Source organism: Protopterus annectens, chromosome 5.part1 (assembly GCF_019279795.1).
Source record: "Protopterus annectens isolate FY-2018-M chromosome 5.part1, PAN1.0, whole genome shotgun sequence".
Taxonomy (NCBI): domain Eukaryota; kingdom Metazoa; phylum Chordata; order Ceratodontiformes; family Protopteridae; genus Protopterus; species Protopterus annectens.
This window is the reverse complement of record NC_056736.1, coordinates 483,601,911-483,616,232: the sequence shown is the minus strand read 5'-3', so window position 1 is coordinate 483,616,232 and position 14,322 is coordinate 483,601,911.

Here is a 14,322-nt window from a genome sequence, read left to right as displayed (position 1 = left end):
TATTCTCATAATAATTATGAAGTTCCTCTTCAGTTAATCTCATGTAGGCTTCAACTAGCGGGTGATTAATTGGTGTGTATTCACTGAGATTTTTAAATTTAAACTCACTATCATTATTGGAATTATCTTTAAATATAAACTTTAACATAACATTCCTACAAAACAACTTTAAGTCCAAAACAGTGTCCGTCAATTGACTCTGACATTTGGGGATAAAATTCAGCCCTTTATCAAGTAATCGTTGTTCATCCACATTCAATGTAAAATGAGAGATGTTGTGGACTAACGTTTGTTTGTCCACATCTTTCTCAATGTTTTTTGAGGTACATATTCCTCTGATAGCTTCCTCTTTTGTCTGCCCCTGCCCATGGAGCGAGAGCGTGGCATCTTCTCTGCTCTCACAGGCAGGGGAAAAGACAACTTTGGAAGTCCATCAGGGGTAGGGATAGAAGCTAACTGTGAATTAGAGGTTTTAGGTCTTACAACCTGTTCATTGTCTGTGGACAAAGGTTTGGATTTCTCCTGTTGTTGGTGCCCAGTAGTGTTAGTAATGCTAACCTCAGGGTATAAATTGATACTTTCTGTAGTGGCAGTGTGCACTATATGTATTACATCAGTTGAATCATTCTCATATTCAGTTACTAACACATCACTCTGTCTCCCAGTAATGGCACAATTATCTATGTCAGGATTTACAGTCTGATATACATTCATATCTACTATGGGTGATGCAACATTCGTCACATTGCGTGTTACTAATAAGTTCTTATCGACAGGAACTGTCCCAACACTAGCATTACGTTGTGTCATGGTTGAGGAATCCACATTAACAGTCCTGCCCAGATCACTGGAATTTAACCTGGGCCAAACAAAAATATGTCCGTTTTTAAAGTCGTTTGTATCTCTGACCACTTTATGTCTTTTTTGTTGAAAAAGTTTTCTTTCAAATGCAGAGATACTGTCCAGCATGTTTTCAAACAATGGTGATACTATATCAATGGCAAATTCATTAAACAATGCTCGCTGTTTATTACTAAGTTCCTCAGATAGTTTTGCCTCTTCAGGCTTAAAGAAATCAATGAGTAATTTCAAATAGCTCCGACTCACCTCGATGTTAAGGCGCTGCCATTGAGCAAGCAACTCAGGATAGTCCTTGCCCTGGCTGGGCATATTGAAGACCCGAAGGCCTCTCGGTATAATGTTCCGCTCAAGACACAGCTGGAAATGGAGTCGCTGTGTTTGAAGCCTCTTCAGCTTCATAAAATCCTTCTCCATACTCTCTATTAGTGAATATAACCTATTCGTGTCAAGATTCTGCCCTAAGGCATCGGTAGTAGTTCTTTCCGTTTCCAAGAACCAAGACGCATTCCCGGAACCTTTCAGGTGCTGCCGGAATCTCCGTTCGACAGCACTGTCAAGCGTAACAACGTTCCCACGAACTTCTTCTCTGGTTACGTAATCCAATTCAATGTCAGCCATTGTAGATCAAAAAATGAAAAAGCAACCTGCTCCTGCAGCTAAGAACCAGAAAATATAGTAGATAATCAAACAAGCTTGTCTTGCTGCAAGTAAACGCTGGGTTTCTAAAGTAGCGAAATGGTAAAACAGGAACACAATAAACCAACAGCGTTAACAGATGCTATAAATCTCACTCAAAAAATCCAATGGACGATGAAAAATAAACCAACTCTCTTTTATTCAGTAACGGACATGTAAATACGAGATAAGCGCTTTCACAAAGATGCTTCATCAGATCTCAGGCAAATTAATACAAAATACCCATCATTAAATACTCTGAGAATTAGTTAGCAATTTGCAAACAATTAGTAATTAAAAAGACAGTAATCTCATTTCTGATAGTACATTCTGTACGTACTTCAAAAATGTATATTTAAAATCTACAATACTATAAAATCTATATAAAACTGTACATAATAAAAACCTATAGAACTGTATATAATAAAAACGATCCTTAATGGCATGTCAAATACATATCATGTATATAGATATTAATATTGTTATAGTAAGTGCACAAAGTATGACCTCAAATATGACATGTGTAACATCACACTCTAACATAAGGATTTTAATATGTATGTATATAGTATGTATGTCTAACTGTATACCTGTGTGGATAAATTAAGTATAATACTTTAATATTTTATAGTACAGGTATCAAAAGTGTATATATAAAAAGTGTATATATAAAAAACAGCATGGGAGATATGTATCCTTATTTTTCATATCACTTGATATTTCTCCTTTGCCTCAACTTGGGTCTAATCGAAGCTCTCTCATTTCAGCTCATCATCTCAGCAGTTCTAATTATAATTTACATTCAGCTTTATAAAAGTACCAAGTAACATGCTGAAAGTAACAATCTCTGTGATACCCCCACTTGCAAAAATGTTTCTTATCCAAAAAAGACCTGCTGCCTGACAACAACTTCCACAGTAACAAAAAAAACACAAACTGGTAAAAACAAAAGAGATGAGCGGACTTAAGAATATATAAAGGTTTAAGGGGTATAAATTTTAAAGCTAATATTGTATTTTTATAAGGATGATTAGTTGGAATTTTTAATATTGAATTATAATTGTGTATAGTGATCAATACTTACCAATCTATGTAATTTAATGTAAGACAAACTTTTGGGTTCAGCAGGAAAATAGTTATTTGTGCCTTTAATTTTGAATAGGTGAGTGTTTTTTACTTAATTAATTGATTGCTTGATTGGAAGAGCACAAGGTATAAAAAGTATTCTGGGTTTTACTATGGTTGTATGTATTTTTATGGTCTGAAGAAGTTGGCTTATTTTATGCCAACAAAAGCGCTTACCAATAAAGGAGTTAGTTTCTTAAGTCCGCTCATCTCTTTTGTTTTTGTCTGACAACAACTATATACTTGTTTCATGGGGAAAACATGATCAAAGTAAAACATGAACAGCAAACAAGAAACAAGCTCAAGATAAATTGCTAAAAGGATTACTGCATAGGTTATGGACTACACATGATAGATTGGCATTATGTTTAGTTTACGGGTAAAGCCTGCAAAGATGACTGCAAGTCTCCAACAAATGTAATGAGCTTCTGAAAATACTATAATCCTGTCCTTTATTCAAAGTACTGTCATATGCATTTCAATACCTAAGGCTTATACATTATCTAGTTATGTAAATATTCTCTGCATGGCAACAACAAAAAGGCTTTCAGTGTTGGTAATTCTTTAACAGTATGCTTATTAAAGCTTACTTGTATCTTACAATCTCGGACAAGCTTTCCTCATGGTCATTAAAACATTGCTACTTAAACACAGAGCAACAGGCACTGCAACAACATGCATTTTCTGAATAATAAGAAGCATAAATCAATAGTATAAAAATATGACAGAAAACCAGAACATTCTGCAAAATCAATGACAGATAAAAAGCCACTGTAATACTTGTGTCTACCTTGGATGGGGGATACTCTGCACACTCACACTGCATAACTGTTCCTTGCCTTGCTTGGACACATCCTGAGTCACTATGCAGGGGAGTGGGGCACAAAATGTATGTCACAATTTGAAATGTCTCTGGATGACTGTGATGACTTGACACATTTGTCATACCTCTCAACCTCAGAGCAAGAAATCTGAACAAAGCCATAAATAGAAGTGTGACAAAGGCCCAAAAATAAGGATAATTTTTAAATATTGCTCTTATAAACTTAGAAAGATAATAGAAGAGTAGGTCTTGCATTAGTATGAATTTTCTGAAGGATATGTCTGTCATTATTTTCTAACTTCAATCTTTAATGAGTTGTCACTAATTTGCCAGAAAACCACACTTTTATGAAAAACAGACCAAAAATGTGATGCAAAATTATAACAAAGCCACACAATACAGTTGGGAACCTGTGAAAGAAGAGGCACTTTTTTAGTATTAGTACTGTTAAGTTGAGCAGCTGACAAAAATAAGAAAATCTAGATGCATTTCTGAAATAAATATAATCTAAAACTCGGATCATTACAATTATTTATTAATTGTAAATCCTCCATATTTTCTTCCAAAATTGCCATTTTATGGAGGGATTATTATGGAGAGACCAACATTTTGAGCCAAAGTCAGGGACAATTGAGAAGTCTGGATATACCTAATTCTATAAAGCAATTTATTTGTATGTACCTCTCAACCTCTTAATGCAGGAAATCTGGACAAGGCCAAATATATTGGGGGAACATACAGACAGTACTAAAATTGTTCTTGTATAAACTTAAGACAGTTGATAGAATAACAGGTCTTGCTTTAGCATGCATTTTTCTGACAGGTATGAAGTCTGAAACTCAATGTCTGTCATTATTTAGTGACTTCATTCCTAAATGATTTGCCAGAAAACCACAAATTTTATGAGAAACAAACCAAAAATAAGAAGCAAAAATCCATTCATTATACGAAAATCTGGACAGTTGACAGGTATAGTTCAGCCGAGGCTGTCTTTGAGTTTGCTGCCCTTCTACCCTCACAAAATCATGGTTGAATGGGGCCTCTCCACTGCAGTCATTCCAATGTCCCATTACTTTGCTGTTTTACTCCATTTACCACAGACTCTGTAATGTACATACTGTTTTACTTCTACGATGATTTGGATTTCATTTAAAAGTTTAATTTTACATTTTAAAGCACAAACCCTAATAGACATCTGCTAAACAAAGTAATGCAATCTCACAATGAAAATAGACATAGCATTAAAACTTCTCTGCCCTTAGAACTCACATTCATTGACACAGCATTGAAACCCACATTCAAAGAAAATACATCAGACCAGTGGCAGATAAAGATTAACTTTAGGCTGTTTTCAAATCACAGGCCCCTTGTACAGGAAACATACATGCATTCTTTGATACAAATTCCTGACTGTATTAAATTGTATTCCTTGTATAATACAGTACAGTTGCTAGACAGCATTTTAAATTTATTGTTTTGAACATTTTTCCAGTAAACAATGAAAAAAATGCATGCACCAATGACAAAACTGCCCAGTTCAGAACATCTCCATCATAAAAGTCTACTCAAACTTCTACAATCCACCAGTTTCAGTAAATATGCACAATCTCTGCAGAAGTAAAAGTCATCTAAATAATTCCACATTAAAGAGATCTCTAGTAATGAAGAGGTTATTGTCAGCAAACAACGTTATATTTCATTGTTCCATCTACAAATAAAGTGCCTGTTGCCTTTGAGGAATAAATTACCCACATTACATTAAAAAATAAGCTAGTAATATTCCCAAAGACATGCTGTAGGTGGATCAGACACTCTAAATTGGCCCTTGGCATGAGTGCGTAGATATGTGTGCCTTCTGTGAAAGGTTGGGCGCCGGGCTGGCAACTTGACACCATAAAACTCCACTGTCAATCCTGAGCAGACAAGGTTATCCACTGTGGTGACCCCTAACCAGGAAAAGCTGAAAGAAGAATTGCAGTAGAAAATGGATAGGAAAATTATAACAGGTTCATTGTTACTAGGTATTTCTGCCAAAGTGGATATTCTTAGGACTGCAACATCAACCCCCTTTAAAAGTACAACACAGTATAATATCAGCAATGCATCTCTATACTGTGGGAGTAGAACCCATAGCCTTCTGCATCAAAAGCAAGTACACTACCTGTTGTGCTATTAACAATGCAATTGGACTCAGCATAAGCAGTACTAAACTTCTCTTCAAGCTCTCAGCTCCTTGTATAATCCACTCGACATGCAACTCTATCTCTCAACTTTGAAGCACAAGAAATTTGGAAAAATTCAACATGTATGGGGGGGGGGGGTAAAAGCCCATAAACTAGGGACACATTTTAAACATTGCTTGTATAATCTTGGAAATTTGCTAGAATAAAATGCTGTATTACCACCACACATTTTATTGCCAAGTCTGTAACCCAGGACCCTGTGCACTATAATCAGAGCAACATACCACTATATCAAATCAGCTTTTTCTTGAAAGGCAGGTAGACTGAAACTTAAATGGTTATCATTTAGTGAATTCAGTTCTCACCATAGCTCTCAACCTCTTAGCACAAAACACCTAGACAAAGCTAATAATGGTGGAATACAGCTCCAAACATATTCAGTGAATTTAGTTCTCACCATAGCAGTCAACCTCTTAGCACAAAAAACCTGGGCAAAGGAAAGCCAATAATGGGGAAATACAGCCCCAAAAATAGGAACAAGTTTGAAATATTGATCTTATAAACAGAAAATTGCTCAAATAAAATGTTTTGTGTTACCATGTACTTTCTGAAGAAGATGAAATCTAAAATTCACATGTCTGTCATTATTTAGTGAATTCTAAATCAGGAAAACCACAAATTTCACAAGAACTAAAATATGTGGTGGTGGGTAGGGAATCCAGGCTCTTGCTACCTGCTTCCAAGGTAGAAGGTTTGAGTCTATTCTAGCCACCAGGTATATTTAACTGGGGCATTACAGACACACATGCACACACACACACACACACACACACAAACACACACACACATACCCCCCCCACACACACACAGACACACACACACACACACACACACACACACACACACACACACACACACACACACACACACACACACACACACACACACACATCCCTCCTACCTGGGTCCACACACATACCCTCCTACCTGGTTCCACACATACACACACTCCTACCTGGGTCTGTTGCTATTCCTTCTATTGCTCGTCCTGCACTAAAAAGCCCCACGAGAATTCCTTCCCTTGTCATGCTGCACTAAAAAGCCCTGCAAGAAGTCCTTCCCCTTCCTGTGAGACATCCCAGCCTGCAGACATTGCAGTCTGATCCCTTTCCAGTCTTTGAAGTTCTGGGATCTCTGATCTTGAATGCTGTCTTCCTAGTCTGGACTGCTGCTGAGACCGTCTGGATTCTGCACATGCTCTGAATTGGTTCAGCAGCAGTCTGTTTATTGGAAATGCCATTGTGTTTGTTTTTTTTTTTTTTTATTTTATTTTCCTTCATTTGGTTTTTCTTTTCTTTTCTTTTCTTTCTTCTTATACAACTGGGGAGGCTGCAGTCCTGCATTCCAATAGCATGGGCCGCCACTGCCTAAACATGAATAAACCATATGAAATGGTCCCAATAAAGCTAATGAGGGGATTACTGAGATAGTTTTGAATCCAGAAAACATCTGTAGAAGTGACGCATACTGCACACAAGGACCCAATGAAAGAGATATGAACAATCCTTAGACTAATCGAGTGGGATTGCATTTGCATCATATTCCAGCTTTAAGTATATACTTGCTGTGACAGAGGGTGATAATGCCAGTACAGCTATCTGAAATTTTGTAAATAATTATATATCAGTTGTGAATGTCAACATGATCTATATAAGATGCTTATGTTACAAATATATTAGAACTGTATGTCATATAAGTTGATTTGTACAGACATATGTTGAAGAAATATTTTGTAGAGAGCTTGTGCTAGAAATGTATCCACAGTGTAACCTACTGGATGAGAGCCGAAGTGTACATGCACTATTGTAACTGTTTAAATGTATATATTTTAATAGTGGAAACTGGAATACAGGTGGTTAAGTTCAGTCCAGCAAAACTGTTGAAAAATAGCTGAAATTAAATTACTTTATGGCAGCAAGAGACATTAGTCTCTGCTGAGAAGCTTTCTGCATTGTCTTCAGAGTGAAATAATTACTAGTCTTGAAATGTGAAGTAATGTAATTATTTTATGACATCCAGCATCAGCCAAAGATTTCAGGTCTATGTATTTTCACAGGCAGATGCTAAATACAGCTATCTTCAAGCACTGGGGAGTTTTCACCTGGGATAGAGTAAGATGACAAGAAATTATGTCATTCTGTAAGCTACCCTAGCAGTAATATTTGAGATATTAATTTGAGAAATCTCTTAGAGAGACACCACATTCTGTATTCTGTCTTAGACCTGACAACATGCACACACACACACATACACACACACACACACACACACACACACACACACACACACACACACACACACGCACATACACACACACACACACACACACACATACCCACTCTTAAGTAAGTTAACTAGTGTATAGTTATTCTATAAGATTAAGTCAGGAATGTAGTGAAACATAGTTTAGATGTTTTTCTTTATTTATTTGATACTGGCCTGCAATGTTGTTTTAAATATTTCCTGTGGTTTTGAACCCTGATATCACTGTGAATATATACTGAGTATTTACTTGTTCTTTTATTATTTAATATTAAATAGATTTAAAGCGTTCATTGTATCTGATGTTTTTGAGACATATTTAAGTTTTGAGAGTACTTGCATATTTATTTGGTGACACTATGAGCCAGTCCTAATAGCCTTGATCTTTGTCAAACTACCATTTGTATTAATATCAATATTACACAGTAAGATTGGGCACCCTTTGTTAAGTGCTTTAAAGTAGCTGATAAGAGTCAGCTAGTGGCAGTGATAAAAACTTTATAGTCTAGGCAAAAGGGGGCAGGTTTGTGTGTGTGTGTGTATGTGTGTGTGTGTGTGTGTGTGTGTGTGTGTGTGTGTGTGTGTGTGTGTGTGTGTGTGTGTGCGTGTTCAAAGAGTGTGTGTCAGCTACTTGGGCAGGGACACAAAACAGTGGTTGGACAGAGAGGGTGCTGGAGGTCTTGGTTTGCCCACACAGTTGAGATCTCAACTCTATAGCTGTGCCAGTGATGAGTCCTACTGGGGATCTGGAGAAAGAGGGAGAAACCAGCCCCGTACTGACCGTGGTCTCTGCGTGCTCTTAAGGGAATTTGTACTTGATGCAGAAAGCTGCATCCAGAAATACTGTGCATGTACCTTGTCATCCTCTCAGTGTAAGTACCCCACTGTTGCCAGTGTTGAGGATTGAAGCTACTTGATGACTGGTCCAGGGGTGGTCATCACATTTACTGGTTGGAAGTGGCATATATTGGGATTCAGTGGTGTGGATATTGAACTCCCGTAGCCTGTAAACAGAGGTCAGTAAAGAAGGTGTTTGTTCTCTCAGGCTGCCACACAGTGAACATAGTTTTATTTATTTTTTTTGTTATCTTAGTTAGGCAGGCAAAGTAGGCAAGGATGTCAGCAGAGAAGTATGGCAAGCTGACAAGCACATTTGCTGAGATGTGCCAAGTCAAAGGACTGGTACATGCCACCCTGACTAAAGCAGAAATTATTTCATCCTTAATCATGGCTGTATCACAGACCAGCAACCAGGAGGGCAACCAGATTGGCCTTGGTGATGTACAACTCTTAGAAAATGAACAGTTCAGCTTTACCTCAGAGGACGTAAAAATCTGTCTGGAGTTAAAAAGACTTGAACTGGAGGCCAAATGGTTAGAGCTACAATCAGCAGAGAGATGACGGTGTTTTTGGCTGAAGAAAATGAGAAAAAGATGACATTAGAATCAGCAGAGAGACTGAGACATCTGGAAGGTGAAGAAAATGAGAGGCAGAGGCAGCATGAAAAGGAGATGTTGACTGTTACCCAGGGTCATAGATGTAATGGGGAAGGGAGTAATTGAACCCCAGAAGCAACAAAAGTCAATACATTTCTTCCACAATTCACAATTAAGGGTGTGATACATTTGATAGTTTTTTTCATATGTTTGAAAGAGTATGTAAACAGTATAATGCTGACCAAGGGCTCTGGGGACGGTTCTTGACCCTTTTAGTCCACAGTAAAGCTGTAACTGCTATTTCTAAATTGTCTGATACTGATTGCTTAAATTATAATACTGTTAAAAATTGTTTATCAGGGTGTTTTATGTTAACACTTGAAATTTATAAAAAAAAAATTGTGAGCATGGACACAAGGCAGATGAAAGTGTGTGTGAATATATTGGTGAGTTAAGCACTTATTTTAATAGATGGAAAAGTGGGTGCCAGGTCACCACTTTTGAAGGTCTGACAGACCATTTGGTGAGGGAACAAGTCCTTAACACTTTGCCTGAGGACATGAGAATCTGGTTTACAGAAAAGATATATAATACCACAGATGAGCTGGGGAAAAAGGGAGACCTATACCTAGCAAGCAGGGCATCACTGCACAGGAGAGGGATACCCAATGCTGCACATGGGTCTAAGGGAAGCCATGGTGGGCAGTCTAAACCACCCCAACAGAGTCCGCCAGTAACATGGGAAATCACTAGTTTGGATACATGGACAGGATTAAGGAGTAAATGATTTATGTGTAACCAGTGGGGCCATGTAGCATATAGATGTCCATGGAAGCATGGTTGGGAGAAAAAGGGGGGAAGAGCCAGTAAATGGGAATGACAGAATGCCAGCAGTAAATTGTATGGAGACAACAAGGATACAAAACTAACACAAGAGGTTATATCTTATATTAGTAGATGGGAAACAGGCAACTGCTAAGAGAGACACATCCTCTGACCTAACCATTGTTAAGCCTGCAATTTGCTTTTTTGCTTGGGCAGTCTACTCCAGTCAAAGCTTTAGGAGGGACCCTATTCCAAATACCTTTGGCTTGGGTTCTCCTTAACTAATAAGTTGTAAATAAGTAGATGTATTTGAGAATATCCCTGCAGATGCCCTGATAGGGAATGATTTTTATAATGCAGTACCTTGTGTGCATGCAGTGACATGCAATCAGGCTTGGAGACAGGCATGTGGGTCTGGTTACCTGGGGGAGACCCAGGAAGACCACACACTTGAAGCCAGGGCTGGTGAGGTTGCTAGTTCAGGGAGGGAGCTACACTGTAGCAGTGAGACTGAAGGTGATCCACAGCTACTTGTGGGTACTGATGTTCCCTTGGACAGATTGAATGCAATGGGAGAGGTGAGTAGTAGTACTCAGGCTGACAGTGAGGCACCACTGTCAGAGGATACCAGACTTCCTATGGAAGGGGAGCTGGGAAGGGTTACAAAGATAGAGTTGAGACAGGCTCAGCTCTCAGACCCTACATTACAGGGATTGATGGAGGTTGCCAGAGAGGCACCTGATTCTCAAGTTAAAGGGAATGCTATATACTGGGCAAAGGGTTACTATATAGTGAGTAGACCCCTGAGGGAGGGCTGGAGGGTGAGATAATACAACAGTTGTTAGTGCCCAGAGCCTATGGTCTGGCACTTTTAGCCAAAGCCCATGATATTCCTTTTGCAGGTCATATGGGCATAAAGCATACAAAGATACATATTATGCAGAACTTTTATTGGCCGGAGATTTCCAGGGAAGTAACAGAGAACTGCAGGACCTGTGAGCAGTGCCAAAAGGTAAGTAAGGCTGGAGACAATGTCAAAGCTCCTTTGACACATTTGCCTGTGATTAAGGAACCATGTCAGAGGGTAGCTATGGATATTGTTGGGACTTTGTGTACCCCAAGTTCCACAGGAAAGAAGTATATCCTAGTGGTAGTAGATTATGCTATCAGATACCCTGAAGCGGTGGCCCTGTCCTCCATTGAGGCAGAAAAGGGAGCAAATGCTTTGTTAGAGATTTTCAGCAGGGTAGTTTTCCCAAAATAAATGCTGATTGACAGAGGTGCCAATTTCATGTCAGACCTGCTGGCTTGTCTGTGATAGTGCTATGGGTTGAAGCACCTAAAGACCACCACCTACTACCCCCAGACTAATGGTCTGGGAGAGAGGTTAAACTCTACATTAAAGACTATGCTACAGGCATTTACAGACCCATTTAAGAGGGAGTAGGATTAATATTTGCCCCATCAGTTGTTTGCTTACAGTGAGGTGCCCCAGGAATCCACAAGTTTTTCACCCTTTGAGTTGCTTCTAGATGTGATTCACGATGAGGGTGAGTGTGAATCCCACAAGAAGACTCAGGACAAGGCACAAGAAACTCATGGGCTTGGCACAGGAGAATCTGGCAGAAGCCCAACAGCAGAAAAAGATCTGGTATAACAGGAATGCTCGAGCTAGAGTGTATGCTGTGGTGCAGCAGGTTATGGTTTTCATTCCTGTCACACACAACAAGCTGCAGGCAGCTTAGTTGGGATGCTTCAAAGTGGTAAGGAAGGTCCGTGATGTTAACTGCATGTTAAAACTGCTAGGCAGGAGGGAGGGGCATAAACTGTACCATGGTAACATGATAAAACCTTACCATGATAGAGAGGCCCTTATGCTGGATATTGGCAGAGGATGACAGGAGGAGTCTGAGAGCAATCCAGTGGGATATGGTGACTGATCTCCTCAGTGAGGCTTGGACTGACACCTCAGTGGAAGGGGTAGCAATGTCCCAGCAGCTATCCCCTACCCAGGTCCGAGAAATCCAAATAGTGTTACAGCGGTTTGAGAGCATGTTCACTGGGAAACCAGGTTGCACCCACCTGGTGCAGCACCATGTGGGTACATGACCCCAAAGGCCTATTAAACAGGCCCCATATAGGGTTCCTGAGAGAATCAAACAGAGTCTGAGGGAGAAGATAGGGGAGATAGAGGAGATAGAGGAAATGTTGAAACTAGAGGTAATCCAGGAGTCCAGCAATCCTTGAGCCTTCCCAGTGGTGCTGGTGCTAAAGAAGGATGGGGCACCAGGTTCTGTGCGGACTAGAGTAAATGAAATTGTCAGACAGAGTCAGATGCTTACCGCATGCATAGGACAGATGAAACCTTAGAGTAGCTGCGTGGGACTAAGTATCTTACCACCAGTGGCGGCTGGTGACTTCAAATCAATGGGGGGCTGCAGGAGACAGTTGAATGGGTGTGGCGAATGGGCAGGGGTGTGGCCAACTAGAAAGGGGTGGAGCTATGCTCAAAACCACAAAAACCACACAAACTGAGACTTAAATTAAATATGCCGCTCTGGGTGCCAAACCTTCATTATCATAGTTCAATCAAGACAAAATGAAGTGTAGAAGAAAAAAAATATTTCAATGCACTGGCTAGATGACAGCTTACTTAATATCTAGATGAAAACAAAAAGGTTGTGAGGCATGAAAAAATAAATTACTTTTTAAATACATTACTGGAATGCCAGTCAACATCAAGTATACAAAAACAAGCAGCACTCAACTCAAACTACTTCTCCTTGCACTGCAGTTCTAAATATAATTTATATTCAGCTTTATAAAAGTAGCAAGTAACATTCTGAAAGTAGCAATCTCTGTGATACCCCCACTTGTAAAAATGTTTCTTATACAAAAAAGACCTGCTGCCTAACAACAACTATCTACTTGTTTCATGGGGAAAATGTGATCAAAGTAAAAATGAACAGCAAACAAGAAACAAGCTCAAGATAAATGATTAAAGTATTACTGCACAGGTTATGGATCACACATGATAGATTGGCATTCTGTCAAAGAATATGTGTCAGCTACCTGGGCAGGGACACAAAGCACTGATTAGACAGAGAAGGTGCTGGAGGTCTTGGCTTGGTTACTAGGCTGAGATCTCAACTCTAGAGCTGTGCCAGTTGGGAGTCTTATTGTGGATCAGAGAAAGAGGGAGAAATTAGCCCCAGACTGACTGTGGTCTCTGTGTGCTCTTATGGGAAACTGCACTGGATGCAGAAAGCTACATCTGAAAATACTGTTTGTGTACCCTGTCATCCACTTAGTATACATCCCCCACTGTTGCCAGTGGTGAGGATATAGGCTCCTTGATTACTGTTCCAGTGGTGGGTCGTCACACTTGCTCATACTAGTGATAACCTACATTATCAAGCAGTATGAGGGAACAGATCAATTAGGCAACTGTATGCAGATGAGGAGGCATTCCAAGCAGACTCAAAATAGTAACTTCAATAAATGAAAGTGGACCTGAATGCAAAAGTAAAGGTCCATGGAGGAGATTGATTTTTACCACAGTTCAAACTTTTTGCACAGTAGGACTATTGTTGCCTTTAAGGTAAATCTAGATACCTGGATAGGCAGACTCAAATTCTTCCTCAGTCTTTCTTGTCTTGACTTCCTTGAGTCTGTAGGAAATGTGAAAACATGGTAAATTTGCTAGCTGTAGTGGTATGTAGACTGATTAGCTATTACTTATGAATCTGTGATCCTGTAGGATAAAAATGAGGACAGGCAAGGCAAGGAGTCATTAACAACAAATGGGCAAATCAGTGGAAGCTGAACACTAGGGCAGAAGAGGAAATGAGGGGATCATGTTAGCTTAAAGGATATGGGAAGTGTAGGTGTTAAGATGTGAAGGAGAAAGCAATATATCCACTTTAATGATCTTGTAATAACAGTTTATGACTGTGATCATAATTACTGTACATGATATGGTATTATTATACATTATGATAGCAAGATGACAGCTTCATTTATATAACCATTCACAATGGAAATTAATGTGAGGAGGCCAAAGCTAGAATCA